Here is a 15,696-nt window from a genome sequence, read left to right on the forward strand (position 1 = left end):
ATTGATGGATCATACTTACTCTTTTCTATTTCTAAAAATGTTTGTCTATTTTATTGTGCAAATGTTATCCATCATTAATTATGTGCAAACAGTGCACATTATTATTTCATGTTTGCACAGAATTAATGGCAGTTTGATAGTGGCCCTGGTTTGGTAATTTGCAACTACCTTGTGCCAAATCTAGTTCGATGGTTCTGTAGGCAATCCTAGCTTTTTGCCACTCTATAGAAAAGTAGATGTTAATGTGTCTATGGTGTGAAAAAAGGCAGGAGAGACTGCTATTTTTCAAAGTCGACATGTTTCAGACATCTAGGTAAAAATGCCCAAGGCTTTCTTCAGGACCTATGTTGTCATACTTTGCTACTGCAGGTGTATACCAACTAAAAACCAAAAAGTGTCAAAAACCTGAATGTCTATAATGTAAATCACCACAGACCTTTGTAAATAGCAGTTATTTGTTAATCCGGCTTTTTGCACTGTATTTTGGTTTTTAATAGAGTGTAAGGACATGTTTATAATAAATTCAGTTTTTCCCCTTACAATTCTATTTTAAACACTGCACTTACTTTCTGTTGCACTGCACTAAGTTTCCATGTGATCATTGATTTAAGAAACATATGATCTACTGTTTCACTTTCTGGCACTCCCTTGGTGACTCTATGGAGCGAGTTTCCCTTGAAGATAGTCCCTTGTTTAAGAGACATATCATTCGAATGGTCGGATGACCAGATGATAAGATTGATCACTGAGACAATTGATGGAAATTCTAGCTCTGCTATAGGATTATTGTACTTTCACAATATTCATGTTCCTATATTTTTTTCTCTATATCTGCTCTTTATAGCCTGGCATGTGTTGGCAGTCTGTCTGTGAGACCCTCAGTTCAACTAGTTATTGATATTGCGGGGTCCTCAGAGTGAACAGTTATAAATGGAACCAAATAGCCAATGGAAATGGCAATTTCCCACAGGGTGGAAAGATGTAGGTAGCTTACGCATCTTAGTCTGATGAACGGGATATAATAAAATGTAGGTACCTTGTATTGTTAAAAAGTTATAGTCCTCTGTCAGCTGTCCATCTCCAGGAATCAGAAGAGTCCCATATGAACTTCTCACACAGGCAGAATGTGCTCTTAATGGAAATTGGAACTTCGTACATCGCTGCTGTAAATTCTTTGGTGGGAGGATAGTGCAGAAGACAGAGACACAGTTCTATCAGCTTCAAATAATATTGTCCCCTATTGATAAGATTGAATTTTGAAATTCTAAATCAACTCCCATTTAGAGTAGACTTCTGACTTATGCCATTTACAAAGAATCCCAGAAAGACTCTGGAAAAGCTACCATTAACATTCAAACTTACACCAGTTGTATTTGCACAGGCTTTTTTCTCCTTGAAAAAAGTATCTGTTTGGAGGTGACTCTTTCTTTGCACACCATCTTAATAAAGGGTGTTTAAGTCCCTTTTTCGTGTTGTTACGAAACATACTATTGTCTTTCATTTAAGTTGTTTTTCAAGTTTTTTCTAGAGTTTATAAGTACCTCCAAGTTGTTTTGAATACCCACAACTTATTCCAACGGCGGATCCTCCGCTAAGGCGGAGGAGCGACATCCCACTGCTTTGCAGTTGTAAAGTAAAGGAAACATAAACTGATAATAACGCACGTTATTAACATTTTATGTTTCCTTCTGCTGCAGCTATCCGTTTGGGGCGGGGCAGGGCTGCTCCGACAACAAAAGAGCAGGGGACATGTGGTTTGCCCACTCCTAAGTGCACATGACTGTTAGGCAGGCCCTCTCCGGCGGCCAAACATTCATGCGCACTTTGCATATTCTCCATGCAGGCTGCATTACAGCATGCTTGTAGACAATCCACAGGCCCCCATTCCCTGGCTAAGCACTGATCCATGGTGCTCAGACCAATCACAACACTGCATTACAGTATTGTGATTGGCTATCGGGAGGCTGAGAGCCGGGTGCTTCCTGCTGCAGCACCGGAGTCAGGAAGAAGAGGACATAGGAGAGGCGGCGGCCGTCCATCCAACACAGGTAAGTGTTTTTTTTACCTCCCCGCTGCCCACTCCTCTACTTCCGCCCCACCACCCAGGTCCAGTAGCAGCTGCTACTGACTTATAAATCTGAGGGTATTCACTATATCATGCAAGTCCCCCCGCCCCATCTCCTTCTTGGAAATCACCTTTCTCATCCCTGCTCATGTGAACATGATTGCCCACATGCCATCACAATGGTGAATTTTCGATATTTGTAAATAAAACTCTCATGAGCAAAACTGATTAACACGTTGATTTTCATTTGTAAATCACAGTTTTTGAACACCTACGTCTAATATAGTTGCGAAAAAGTGTGAATCATGCCCATGCCCATGGATCTGTATTCAGGATGTCCTATTCATTTCCATATTCACACACGTTTAAGTAGAACAAGCCTATCTTACATTCAATGGATAATGTCCACAGGTAGGCATCAATCCTCAGTTAGTGACTGAGGCTGTTTGTAGTTTTCCTTTGTTATTTTAATGTTTTCACTTGCTCCTGGAGTTGGTTCTAAAAGGATAAATAAATAGGTGCAGCTATAGATGCAAATAAAAGTGTAGCAGGAACCATCCTCCTTAGCACAGAAAAAGTGTCATTAATATCAAGACAAATGGAAGCTCTGCATAAGGAAGTGTCAATGCGAGTTTTATTATTTTTTAGAATGGTACTGAGCAATTCTTAACTTATTTTAAAGTTTTGGCTGCAGGTAGTTCCACCCATGCTGTCAGTGTGACAGAAACATTAGTTCCTGTCGCCGTCTGCAGACGTGTTTAGTTTATAGATTCAAATACTTCTGCATGTGAGAAATGAATATGGCCTCATCTAATTGCGATTTACTCGTTTCAGACAGGCTTTAGCATTAAACCCAACTGCGCATCTCCGCATAATTTTACAAAACTGCTTAGAATCCTGTAAATTGAATCAGAAAATACATTCGCCAACCTACAAGGCATGTTTTTAGGTCTGAATTGAAGAGATGATCAAGTGACTTTATCTTTCTTCTTTTCAAGCTACAGAGCGGCACTTGCAGAGCTACAAGTTCTTTTCAAAATGTCCCACTGAAATCTCTCTGAAAATGTGCTTCCTTAAAGTTCAATCAGATATCGTTCCTTAAGCTTTGAAACATCCTTTAGCACAATATCCACATTGCCCCATGCCAAGCAGGCCTCTGTTTCTATTCATTCTGCTGAATATTTCAGGTATGAAGATGTATCCGATTCAGTAACTGTTTCAGTATTTTAGTATACTAGAGAAACCTCATGTAAAACAATTGCATGTGGAGCAATGCTGCACAACATTGCGACAAAAAAAGGGCTCTCTATTGAGGACTCAGATGTTGAAGAATTTCCACCAAGGTACCCTTCTGACATAGATCAGAATGCAGTCAGGATTGCAAACGGAAATCACAAATACTGACTTCCTATGTAATTTCTAATACACAAAAACAAAACATTCACTACTTTTGAGAATGCCAATTTTCAACAGCAAAAAGTCTAGTTTCTTACCAGGTGCATGTCTAAGTAAAGAAAACAAATGGCACTTTTGTACATATTCTGTAAAGAAAACATCTGAGTACAGTAAATGTACATTTCACAAATTATAAAATTTGAATTGCAAATCAAAGTGTGTACATCAATGTCTTTTCTTCCCTCAGTCTGCACTGGCACTCCCAGCAGTTGCTGTCCTGGATGCTTCTCTTTCTGACCTCTGGCTCTCTGTACTTCTACCCCCTCGTTACCTGTTGTACAGAAACACTAACAGGACTAGAAGCCTCCTCACTTTCTGCAGAAAGGGTTCTCAGTCCATCTCGCAAGCGGAGTACGGAATGTACCGAGTTGATTCTCTGACATGCCAAACATATCCACCCTGATGCTACTGCCTACGCATTTATGCACTGCTTTCCTCTTACAAACAGTACAAAATTATGTAACAGCCTTGGGTAACCCTGAAATGTTTCTTGAGATACTACTGAAACCCCCATTATTTGCCTGACACACTGCCTGGTAGCCCACCAACTCATCTCTTGTAATGTTTTTAACTGTTGGCATTGTACACCCAAGATAGATGTATCTATCATCCTTCATTGGGATGCAGGTAGTACCAGCCCTACCTCCTCTAGGATCTGTTGTGTCTTGCCACCTTTTTGCAGCATGACGTCTTCCCACTAGTCTGGATATCCACTACCCAGGCCTCAATAGAGCCAATACATGTTGGAGAAGGGTGACTCTTTATAAGGTGGTGTGACTTCTCAACGTACGACATCCTTGACCAAGTGCTCTCATCCAGTTGTGTAGGGTTTGTGGTAGCTGAGCATTTACTATGCTCTCCAATTTCTTGTTCCTCCTCCCAGTGGTGCAACAAAGGCCCCTGCAGCCCCCGCAGTGTGGGGCCCTTCAGCACATTACCCTGGCCTGAGTATTCCTGTGTGAGTCGTGAGGGGTCCCCTCATGGACTTTGCAGGGGGACCCCCTCAAGTTTCGTTATGCCACTGCATCCGCATCTTGTTGTGTATGAATATCTATTGGAAAAAAATTCTTCCTGTTTGCACCTAGAGGAATGTGAAATTTGCACAGTTTGCTGTGGCATTGTATGCACTATTTTAGGACAATTATGCAAAATTACACATAATAAATGTATGGATAATTTGTTGTTAAAAATAGTGTGAAAGATACAAGTGGAGTGAGCAACAGTCACTCATGTTCTGGTTTTTTGAATTATGATTGTGGTGCAAAAGGCATGTGATTACATGTTGGCAACATTGAATAATTTCAGGAATTACGCATAACACAAAATTATTGAACTTCTGAAATCACATGAATTATGCCATTTGCACCTATGTAATCTAAATTTCACCAAAACCTATTTAGAATAAGTAAGATTAACATATGAAGACTACAACCTACATCAAACAAAAAAGTGTATCAAATCTCTATTAGTGTGATCTATAATTATTAACAGAATGATTTATATGCTAGTGAAAAGAGAACACTTCATACCTAATTTTTATTTTGCAGGTGTAAGAAATTGGTTTGTAGGTTAACTAGGGTGTGAGCCCTGGTCAAGCAGCAACCACAATCCTAATCAGGGTAGGACACAAGCAAACCCTAAATTAACCTGTGCTCACCCGCCTTGGTAGCTTGGCACAGAGCAGTCAGGTTTAAATTAGAGTCAATGTGTAAAATATTTGCAGTGAAAACACCACACAAAAAGATTCCACACCAATTTAGAAAAATAATGTAAACTTTAAAAAACGTAAAGCAAAACCAAAATGACAAGAATCCAAACAGTAGAACTGGAGATATGCAATAAAGCCTAAACTGTCAAATAGCACCTGAAATCCGAAAGCACAAACTGCAGCTATCTGGTCACCCTAGAGCGGGTCTAAGTCCAAACTTTATGGAGATTGTGATGGAGCATGAGTCGGATACAGTTCCAGATTAGTATCGCTGAAGGGTAAACTTCTCAAGTTTTGTGCTAAGAGTCCCGTTCACTGAGAGAGGGTCAAGGGACCCAGGAGAGCATTGTGAGAGGTGGTCAGTGTGGCATGATGAGCAGGCCTGTGTCGCGGGCATCCAGGCTGGTGTTTCATGTTGGTGGTCCACCACAGGCTATCAATGCTTGTTGTGTGAAGAAAAGAGCTGATGATGGCTCGCACTGAATTTCAATGCGAGCGGCGCAGTCTCTGTGCAAATTGACCTATTTGTGGTTGTGAATGGCACAGACGCTTGATCTAAGAACCTGCGGAGTCACACCAAGGGTCAAGGATCTGAAGGGCACCAGTTAGGGGGTCAAGGACTTGCTGAAGAAGGGTCTAGGAGCTGTTGAGGATCCTTTTATGACCCTGAGGTTCGAATCAGGGCACCAGCAAACCAGTCCTGTGAGTCACTCTGGGGGTTTTGTGTTTTAAGATGGGTTTCAGGTCCAGTTCTTCCTCTCCAGGCAAGGGGGGAGCAGGCAGCACACGAGCACAGCAGTCCAGCAGAGTGAGAGTCCTTGTACAGCACAGCAATGTATACTCCTGGCATAGTATCTACAGATCCAGAAGTGCACTGAAAATTTGGTGTCCTAACTCCTATTTTAATACCCTGTTGCCCTGGTACTGGATGGTAGGAGAAGCTTCTGGACAGTGGCTTTGAAGTGCATTGAATTTCCTGCCTCCTCTGCCCTGGCTTTAAGCTTTCTGAAGTGACAATGCAGGATTATTATTAGGCCCTTTGCGTAAAGGCAGAGCACAGCTATTTAGGTGAAAGTGAAGCTGTGCTCAGTTCCGGCCTCATCCTGCCAGCACATACACCCCACAGGCACACCTAATCCCTCTATTGTGTGACTGACTCAGAGGAATTCACATGGATTGACTGTCAGTTACACCAAGTCATGTGACTCAGGCCAGGTTATAGGCAAAAACGCTAAGGAAAGAAAAATGTAACATTTCTAAAAGTTGCATATTTTAAATTGTGAGAAAAACCCAACTGCACCACTAAATAGGGGTTTCCATCCCAAATTTCAAGGACACCAAACACAATCTGGTTAAGTCTTCCAATTTGAAAATTCCACTTATAAAAAGTAATCAGGCAACTCCAATGTTATCCTATGGAAGAGATAGTCCTTGCAGTAGTGAAAACCAAATTTAACAGTGTTTTACTATCAGGATATAAAAAACTTAAACGTGCATGTCTTACCTTTTAAATATACTGCACCCTGCCTCTGAGCTGTCTAGGGCATACCCTAGGAGTGACTTAAATGCATACAAAGGGAATGATTTGGTCTGGTAAAAGGTTTATTTTTCCAGGCAGAAATAGCAGTTTAAACTGCACACACAGGCTCTGCAGTGGCAGGTCTGATACATTTTTAAGGGGCTACTTAATTGGGTGGAAGAATCAGTGCTGCAGGCCCACTAGTAGTATTTAACTTACAGGCCCTGGGTACCAATTTTTTAGGGTCTTATAAGCAAATTAAATATTCCAATTGGGTATACGCCAATACAACCATGTTTAGAGGAGAGAGCACATGCCCTTTAGCATTGGTTAGCAGTGGTAAAGTGCTTAGACTCCTAAGGCCAGCAAACACGAGGTAGGAAAAACTGGAGATGGAAGGAAAAACATTTCGGGGAGGACCCCCCTAAGAATGACAGGTCTAGCAGCAGGATATTTTTTTTACTATAACTCCCACAATGTATTTCTACTGGCCGAGACGATGCTCTTATGGGTTCAATACACCTAATGCATGTGTTTATATTTTACATCAAAGTGCGTATAGAACCTTGAAATATATACAGTATAATAAAATATTTTTTCAAATTTGAGAACTTACCTGTAGGTGTAGGTGGGGCACGGAGATATCAATGGTGCTCATGTCAGAGACAGGCTCAAGTTTTACTGTCAACTCAATTAATTCCTGTGTGGTTTGATAGAATGGGTTGGTAGCAGGACCTCCGATAGTAACAGCAGCCTCAGTTCATTGACTTGCAACTTTTTCTTTAGTTCAGAAGTGAAGGTCGTACCATCTCTTTTATATTCGTTTTATAGTATTGATGTTTTCATCACTATGGCACTATGTTCGACCAAACTTTACAGTTCATTTTCTGAGAACTTGCGTTTATGTTTTCTGTCACCATCCTTCCTCTCTGACTCCCAGATCACCATGATGTTGCGAAATTCTAGGTTTGTCCTGTAGTCTTTTCTGGACCCCACTGAGCATATGGTGGTCCAATACCTGGATATGATATCATTCGTGGCTGCCAAAGTGACATTCACAATTTGTAACACTACCTTAATCACAATTAGTCAATAAGTATTTTAAATTATGCAACTGATTCTAAATTGATATTTCGGGAAAAGGATTCATTATAACTGATTTGTGATTCATAATTAGTGATTAAGTAGCTGTCACTTATTCTGAATCACAAATCTCAATATTAGTATATCTGGCCCTTAGTCTTCTTAATCATATGACTACATTTACAAGATCTGAGCACATTGGTTTTCTATGATCCTCAATACATAGTATAGATGCAATTAAGATTAGCAGCAGCAACAGCACCTATAATAATAGGATGGGACTTTAATACTCTACTGGAACCAACTTTGGATAGACCCACAAGTAGGAGAGGGGCTCAGACTCAAGCCCCTAAAACAAGGTTGGCCTTAAATCATATGTTAAATGGTTTGGGTATCGTTGATTCTTGGAGGTATCTAATGAAAAGTAGTAGAGCTTACACCTTCCATAGTAAGAAATATCATCACTTTTCTCGCCTTGATTATATATTTGTAGATAGAGAATGGGCCGGGAAAATAAAAGCGGTACTTTTTACCCCAGGGCACATTTCAGAGCATAATATGGTTAGTATTACATTGGGGGAAATTGGCGATAGAAACAACGTTAGATGGATGCTGAAAAGGGCCATATTATTGGATTTAGGCATGACAACAGTTCTAAAGGAAAAAATCATTGATTTTTTTCGGTTGAATGACGATTCTGCACGACTTGTGTCTTATGGGACACTTTTAATGGCCTATATTTGGGGGGTTCTGCAAGGTCAGGCCGCGAACAAGAATAAAGTGGAGCAAGTGGAACTGAAAAAGTTGGAGGAGGAGATTGAATTATTTGATTATTTGAAGGAAGGGTGTAGCAGGGTACACAGTGTAGTACAGAGTTGGTTAATGAGTAGGATGAAGCTAGATTAAATTACAGAATGGGACTCGAAACAAAGAGCAGAGAAAGGTGGGAGGCAATTCGGATGCAACATTTCGAGTATGATGAGAAAGCCGGAGCCTTATTAGCCTGGAAGGCAAGGACAGATAGGGTGAGAAACTATATAGGTGAGTTGACTATCAATCCTGAGGCACTACCTATAATGAGAAGGATATACAGGAAATTAGGTTAAAGCTTTTCTCTATAACTATATGCAGAATCTAACAATGACTGAAGAGGCTTTAAATGAATGGCTAAATATTATTTATCTCCCGGTCTTAACAACAGAAGAGAGGAATAGGGTGGATGCGTTAATTACTCAGGAGGAAATAAGAGACAACTCAAACATATCAAAAATGGTATGGCAGCTGGCCCGATGCTATACCAGTGGAGGTGTATAAATTGATAATAGTCAAGATAGTACCGGAAATTGTGAACCTTTTTAATTCAGTATATAGGGAGTGGGGAGGGATTCCACAATCATGGAATGAGGAAATAATAACACTAATTTTAAAGCCAGCTAAAGATCCGAGAATGGCTGAGTCATATCGAGCTATATCTTTGTTAAACGTGGACCTTAAAATTTATACTGGTATATTGGCAGGGAGATTGGCAAGCGTGGCACCTCAGTTGATACACACTGATCAGAAATTGTTTGTTACCAACAGACAAATAAAGGAACTCACACTCTCATTAATTGGAACTATGGACCTGGCAGTTGCACGATCAATTCCGTTGGCCGTGGTCACGATCGACGCCACCAAGGCTTTTGACCGCGTTAGTTGGTTGTTTCTCTGGGCGGTCATGGGAAAAATGGTTTTCAGCATAAATTTCATTCAGGCAGTACAAAAACTATTTGAGCAGCCCATGGCAAGAATTTTATCAAATGGAACATTGACTGAAAGTTTCAGGAACAATTGGGGTACGAGACAGGGGTGCCCCCTGTCTCCCCTTCTCTTCGATTTGTATATAGAACCCTTTGCCCAAAAATTAAGAATAGATGAGGAGATAATCCCTATCCCCAGCTTCCAACGCATAGCAAGATTGCATTATATGCAGACAATTTGGTTGTTTATACTTCAGATCCAGCGCAAACACTGAGTAGGATAGAGCTATTGACAACCGAATTTGGAGCACTTTCTAGATATCTAGTCAATGTTTCAAAAACAGAAGTAATGTGTTGGAATATGGTTGGATGGGGAGGTAGAGTCGGCTCAGAGATTAAATATCTGTGGATAACAATTGTAGAAAAAAAAGAAGAGATCCCACTGCGGAATTTGAAGCGAGTAATGAAGGAGGTTGATAGACTCCTAGCAAGGTGGAAGAATTTACCTCTGTCAATATATGGGAGGCTTAATTTAATAAAAATGTCTGTCCTTCCTAAACTAACTTATGTTCTCAAATGTATACTGCTCAGTTACCCTAAAGTAGAATTAAACAAAATACAAGTGAAGATATCCAGTTTTATTTGGGCATCGCGGTGGTATGGCTGTCTTGGAAAAAACTTAGAACTGGCCTGAAGAAGGGGGGATTAGCCTTACCGGACCTCAGATTGTACTGTATGGATTTTCAATTCAAGAATTTTCGCATATTGGTGGGGCAACCAGGGAACACCACATGGGGGCTAATACTGAGTGAAATGAACAAGGGAGTGGGAGGAGCCTATTTAAGTTTGATGTCCAAAACATTTTAAAAAAAGTAAGGTTAAAGGTGTTGAAAGCAGCTTTAAGCCTATGACTTGCAGTGAGGCGGATTTTAAAGATTGTGTGGCGCCGCGGCTAGGGCGACTGACTCTGGAATCTGGGGATCACGGTTCGATCCCCGGCACCGGCGGCAGATTAGCCCAGCACCATGTGACTCTGGGCAATAGCTTGCTTAATCTTCCCGACGGCCCCCAGCGCCTATAGCCCCTTACGGGTGGTGGTGCGCTTTACAAATGTGGATTATTATTTATTTCTCTGATTTTGCCTCTAGCTGGGAATCTCCGGGGACACCAGAATGTCTAGAAGATGCCCTGAGTCTACCCTTAAAGATGGCTGGGTTAACAAAATGGGGCGATCTGGTGACAATAGAAGGACTGGTCCCATGGGAAGTCCTGAATATCAGGACAGACAACACGCTTTCCCGGTTTAAATATTTGCAGTTCACTTCATGGGCTTTCGCTGAAGGGGGAGAGGTTGGAGGCAATTGGGAGTTTGAGACCTTGCTTCAGGACTCTGGGCAGAAAGTTAAAGAAGTGGCAAAATGCTATGGATACTTCTTGGAGGCAGAGTAAGAGAAAATGAAGTATCTATTAGGAGTTTGGAAAGATGTTTTACAGGAGGGCAGTCTACAATCTCTGTTGGAAGACTCTGTGAAATTACTGTATGCCACGGTGAAATCAGCAAATTTTAAATGTCATAATTTTTTTGTTATAGACAGGCTGTACTGGACCCCACAAAGATTATCTAAGTTTATAAAAGATGCAACTCTTTAAAGGCCAACGATGTACATATATATATTTTGCTTGTCCGGGGCTGAAAGAATTTTGGAGAGCTGTAGAAAGTACTGTAAGGGCTATATTGGGCACAAATATAACCTTAATTGGAACACTGGTAACCCTTGGGGTGGAATCCGCCTCCCAGCAGGTCCTAAATAACTAGCAACGTGGTTTTTTATTTTACTTGCTGCTATTGGCCAGGCGGGAAATTTGTAAGCATTGATTGTCCCTCTATCCCCCAAACCCACTTGATTGGGTAAATGTGGCATGCTGTTTAGAAACTAGAGGGACCCTACATAGATCTGCAGAAATATGGGAGGACTTTTTGGGATGTCAGATTGATAAGCGTATTGATGGTGATGGATCGGAACAACTTGTCCAATGATTACATCAAGACATGGAATGTGGTGGGTTTGGACGTTGTTTCAGCCCCACTCCCCTCTGGAGGTTTGGAATGGTGCCTTGGAAGGTGCCTCCTGAAACTGCTGGGACCACAGACGGATCGAGTTACTTTATAAAATGGTCCAGAGTGCTGTAACCATGGTGTAATGAGGACAAAAAACCCCACAAAAAAACAATGTCAGAGATGATATATTAAATAGTTTATAGTTGTTATACTTGGCTTTTTCAGCGGGTATACCCCCAGACTTTTTGCTTTTTGACCGCCTGACTTTTTACCCTATTTTTGTTGGTTTTAAGTTTCTGGGCACTTTACCACTGCTATTCAGTGCTAAAGTGCATATGCTCTCCATGTAAATTATGTTATGGATTGGTGTTTCCATGATTGACATGTTTGGTTTACTGGTAAGTCCATGGTAACGAGCACTGTGTGTGCCAGGTCCCGTAAATCAAATGCTGCTGGTGGGCCACAGCACTGGCTGTGCCACCCACACAAGCAGCCCTGTGAAGGGTTCCCAGACCTGCCACCACAGTGTCTGTGAGCAGTTTGATACTGCCATGTTGACTTGGCAAGTGCACCCACTTGCCAGGCCCTAACCTTCCCTTTTATTACATGTGACTCACCCCTAAGGTAGGCCCAAGGTAGCCCTGTGGGCAGGGTGTAGTTTATGTGAAAAGTAAGACATGTCCAGTTGTGTGTGACATGTCCTGAAAGTGAAATACAAATAGAGGTGAAACAATGTATTTAGATTGCTGCATGCAGTACACAGACATTAATAAGGCATGGGGAAAGATTTGATGACTGTGAAACACAATACAGCATTTTGCAAAATATTATAGGAAAGTTGGTAAAGATACCCAAAAGGTGTATTAAATTAGCTTGTTAACAGTAATCCTTCAGGTGTTCGGTACCATCCTGGCATTTTCTTAAACATTTTCCTTTAATAACATTTAGTAAAGAATGAATAAAATATTCTCCATCTAGCTTCTGCTGTGGCACATCAGTAGGATCATGGTCCTCAGTGAGCTCCTCAAAGAACTGAGCATGTTCATTCATTTAAGTATAGAAGGGGTCATAGGCCTTTCATTAGTGGAAAGGCACGAGTCATGAAGATTGCTTGCACCGTTTTCGATATGAGATGATGCATTACTTTATTTAATTGATTTTGTAAAACATCAATCATAATAGATCTGAGATTGTTTCAAATTGATTATCTTAATGAGATGAGGGATAAAAAAGAAGGAGAGCTAAGATCATCTACCAGTGAGGAGCCCTTTAAAGATGATAGAATAGAGGCTATGGAAGTTGCCAAACTAGGAGTACAAATATCTAAAGAACATGTTTGTTTCAGCCCTTTCCAAATTTCTTAAAGACTGCTTCTTGTTGAGCTTGAAGGCATAACAAAGTTTCCATAAGGAAGAACCTTGAAATTGTAGGTTTCTATATCTAAATTTCAGTGTCTCAGTGGTATGGGGTGATGCTTTGAGCAGCCAACTGCAGGCTTCTATTCAACAGGCAGGACACCAACAGATTCATTGGATGTTGGTGTGTCTTCACAAGGTATCCTGTACATTTAAGAGTCAATTGAATTTAACCCTTTGTTTTAGCAGGAGCTTATAACTTCACTTCCTCCCTCGAGCAGTATGGAAGTAGCCGGACAAACCTACATCCTTCTCTGCTTGCATGCTGCCATTGCTAGTCATTGTTTATCATTTAGCCTGCTCTTGTCTGTTGTGGCACACAAAAAGAATTAATGTAACCTTGTGATCCTGGGGATCTGGAAAGATGTGAGGGTGAGCGGAGAGCTATGCATCCCAGAAAGGAGATGATGTGACCTTATGGCTAGAATGGTCGACCTCAAAGCTGGGGAACTGGGTTTGAATCTCGGCAGGGACGCTCAACAACCTGTCATTCTGGGCAACAAAAATGAATTTGTCCTTGTGGAAAGCAACTGGTACTCATGTAAAGCGAAAAGGGATCTCCCTGGTTCCTGCATTCTCTTAGGAAAGAGGTGGGAAACAGGGCTGTTGACCACAAAGCAACTGCAGGTGGCTCTTGTTCTGCTCTCCTCCTTAGGGAGCAAGGGGAGGCTAACTAGTGGGGCAGGACAAAAGAAGAGCAGAGGGAGGCATAGAGCAGAGAGGTGTGGATCAAAGTGGGCCTGCAGTATGGAAACCCCATAATCCAGTTGGATAAGAGCTAGTGGGCAAACAGCCTGACACCAACATTTAGAAAGTGTTCTTGTAGGGAATATGGTGGTGTATAGTACTGTCTGCAGCCCCCTCAAACAATATATCTGTGGATGATAAGGGCTGAGAGGTTTAAGAACTCTCAGAAAGGGAGGTAGTTTGAACCGTTTGTGTAGCTAGAAGGTGGCCTCCTGTGCTATGGCTGAAGTGCTCCTTAAGTGTGCTTCAGTTCTGATGTGCAGTGGGTGTCTGAAGATGTTGAGTTTTAGCCTGAAGATCAGGCAGAAAGAACTTAATGGTAGGCCATTGAGTTCATAAATTGTTGTACTTGGACTCTATATGATAATTGTTGAAATACATGTTATCTTTTTTCTTTAATAGCTAAGGAGTTAGGCCCATTGGAACATGGATCAGGCTGGACCTTATATATACCAATGAACACAAAAATTGCCTAAACCATTATTGATTTCAAAATATCCACTTGATGGTCAAACACAAGTTCCTTTGGTTTGAACCGGTACTTTTATTTATACATTTTATCAATAATGGTTTAGGACATTTTTGTGCTCATTGGTATCTTTTTTCTTTAAGCACAATACTGATCAAAAGCTGATAATGACAATTCGAAAATTAGGCTCTGGGAGGATTTCAGCAAAAACAGCTCTGGTACAAACGAGACTCAGAGCTGTCAGAGGAGGTTACCCCATGCTGGGTCTGATGGAGGGCTTTGTAGAATTCCATCATTTCCCCCAAATATTGTGCCTTCACAGAAAAGCCTTCCGATGATCCCTTTATCATCTCAGTAGCTCCAAAATCCACTACTGGATCCAAGAAAAAAGGACTCACAGGGTGGAACATCTGATTTGAGCACTGCAAACACATACCCTGTTCATGTGTTCATGAGGGATGTGTACATTTGGAATCATCTAACTTACACCCTCTAGTTTAGTCTCTTGGACGTAGAGATTAGACTAGTATACCCTCCATTCATTTTTAAAGAATGCCCTTAAAATATTGTTAAGCAGTTTAATAGTCCACTGTGCTATAAACTGACATTTTACTAGATTCTTTCACTGACTCCTGATCTTTATTGGTGGGTTTGTTTAATCCGCCTAGTGAGTATGTTGAGCTTTTAACGCCCATCAGGCCCTCTAATTAATTCTTGAATTGTCAAACTGAACAAATTTTGGTAGTAGGAGGTACAAAACCCACACCTATACAGCAGATTTATACAATTTCTGAAGTTATTCAACCAAATGAGTGTGAGACAAAGAGAGAGAACAGCCACCATAATGCTTTCCATTGGAGCCCAAAAGGTTCCACAGTTGGACTAATAACTGCTTGCACACTAATCACAAGTAACAAGAATAAATGTCCTTCCGTATCATCCAAATCAAAGTTGGTACTCCAAACAGTAAAACGTTAAAGACGTAAACCATCAAACCAATTAAACTTCCAACCAACACTTGTTTTGCCAGATGGGCCTGTAACCCTTGACTTAGGAAGGATTACGTGGACAATGAGTCCTATAAATGGTTTATAAGGGCAGAGCTTGTGAGAAGACATTAAACAAGAATTGTGATTGAAGTGCACAAAGCATTCTGAAGAGACCAGAACATGGAGATGTAACCACTGGTGTGCCCGGAGATGCTATATTAGAATTGAAAAAGCACACATTTAGTGCAATGCGAACCTAGCTTTGAGTTGTAGTATACTTCTTTCTACTTGTGAATAGTGTACTAGTAGTTACTAGTTAATTATTTGTTGGGGAAGTCAATGTTTAACTGAAAGTATATTAAGTGGATCTTTCTGTGGTCCTGGATGCAGGGTGCCACCTTATCTCATACAAATATGACAACCCAAGTAGGCTAACCACATTTCAAGA

The 15,696-nt window shown here is 41.0% G+C and overlaps 1 protein-coding gene across 1 annotated transcript in view; it reads right to left on the reverse strand.

Moving 5' to 3' along the window:
• Positions 1–15,696, reverse strand: part of CDH12 (cadherin 12) — a 1,369,316-nt gene that overhangs the window by 474,312 nt on the left and 879,308 nt on the right. The gene's annotated exons all lie outside the window — the stretch shown is intronic.

The sequence above is a fragment of the Lissotriton vulgaris genome, chromosome 4_1 (assembly GCF_964263255.1).
Source record: "Lissotriton vulgaris chromosome 4_1, aLisVul1.2, whole genome shotgun sequence".
NCBI lineage: Eukaryota > Metazoa > Chordata > Amphibia > Caudata > Salamandridae > Lissotriton > Lissotriton vulgaris.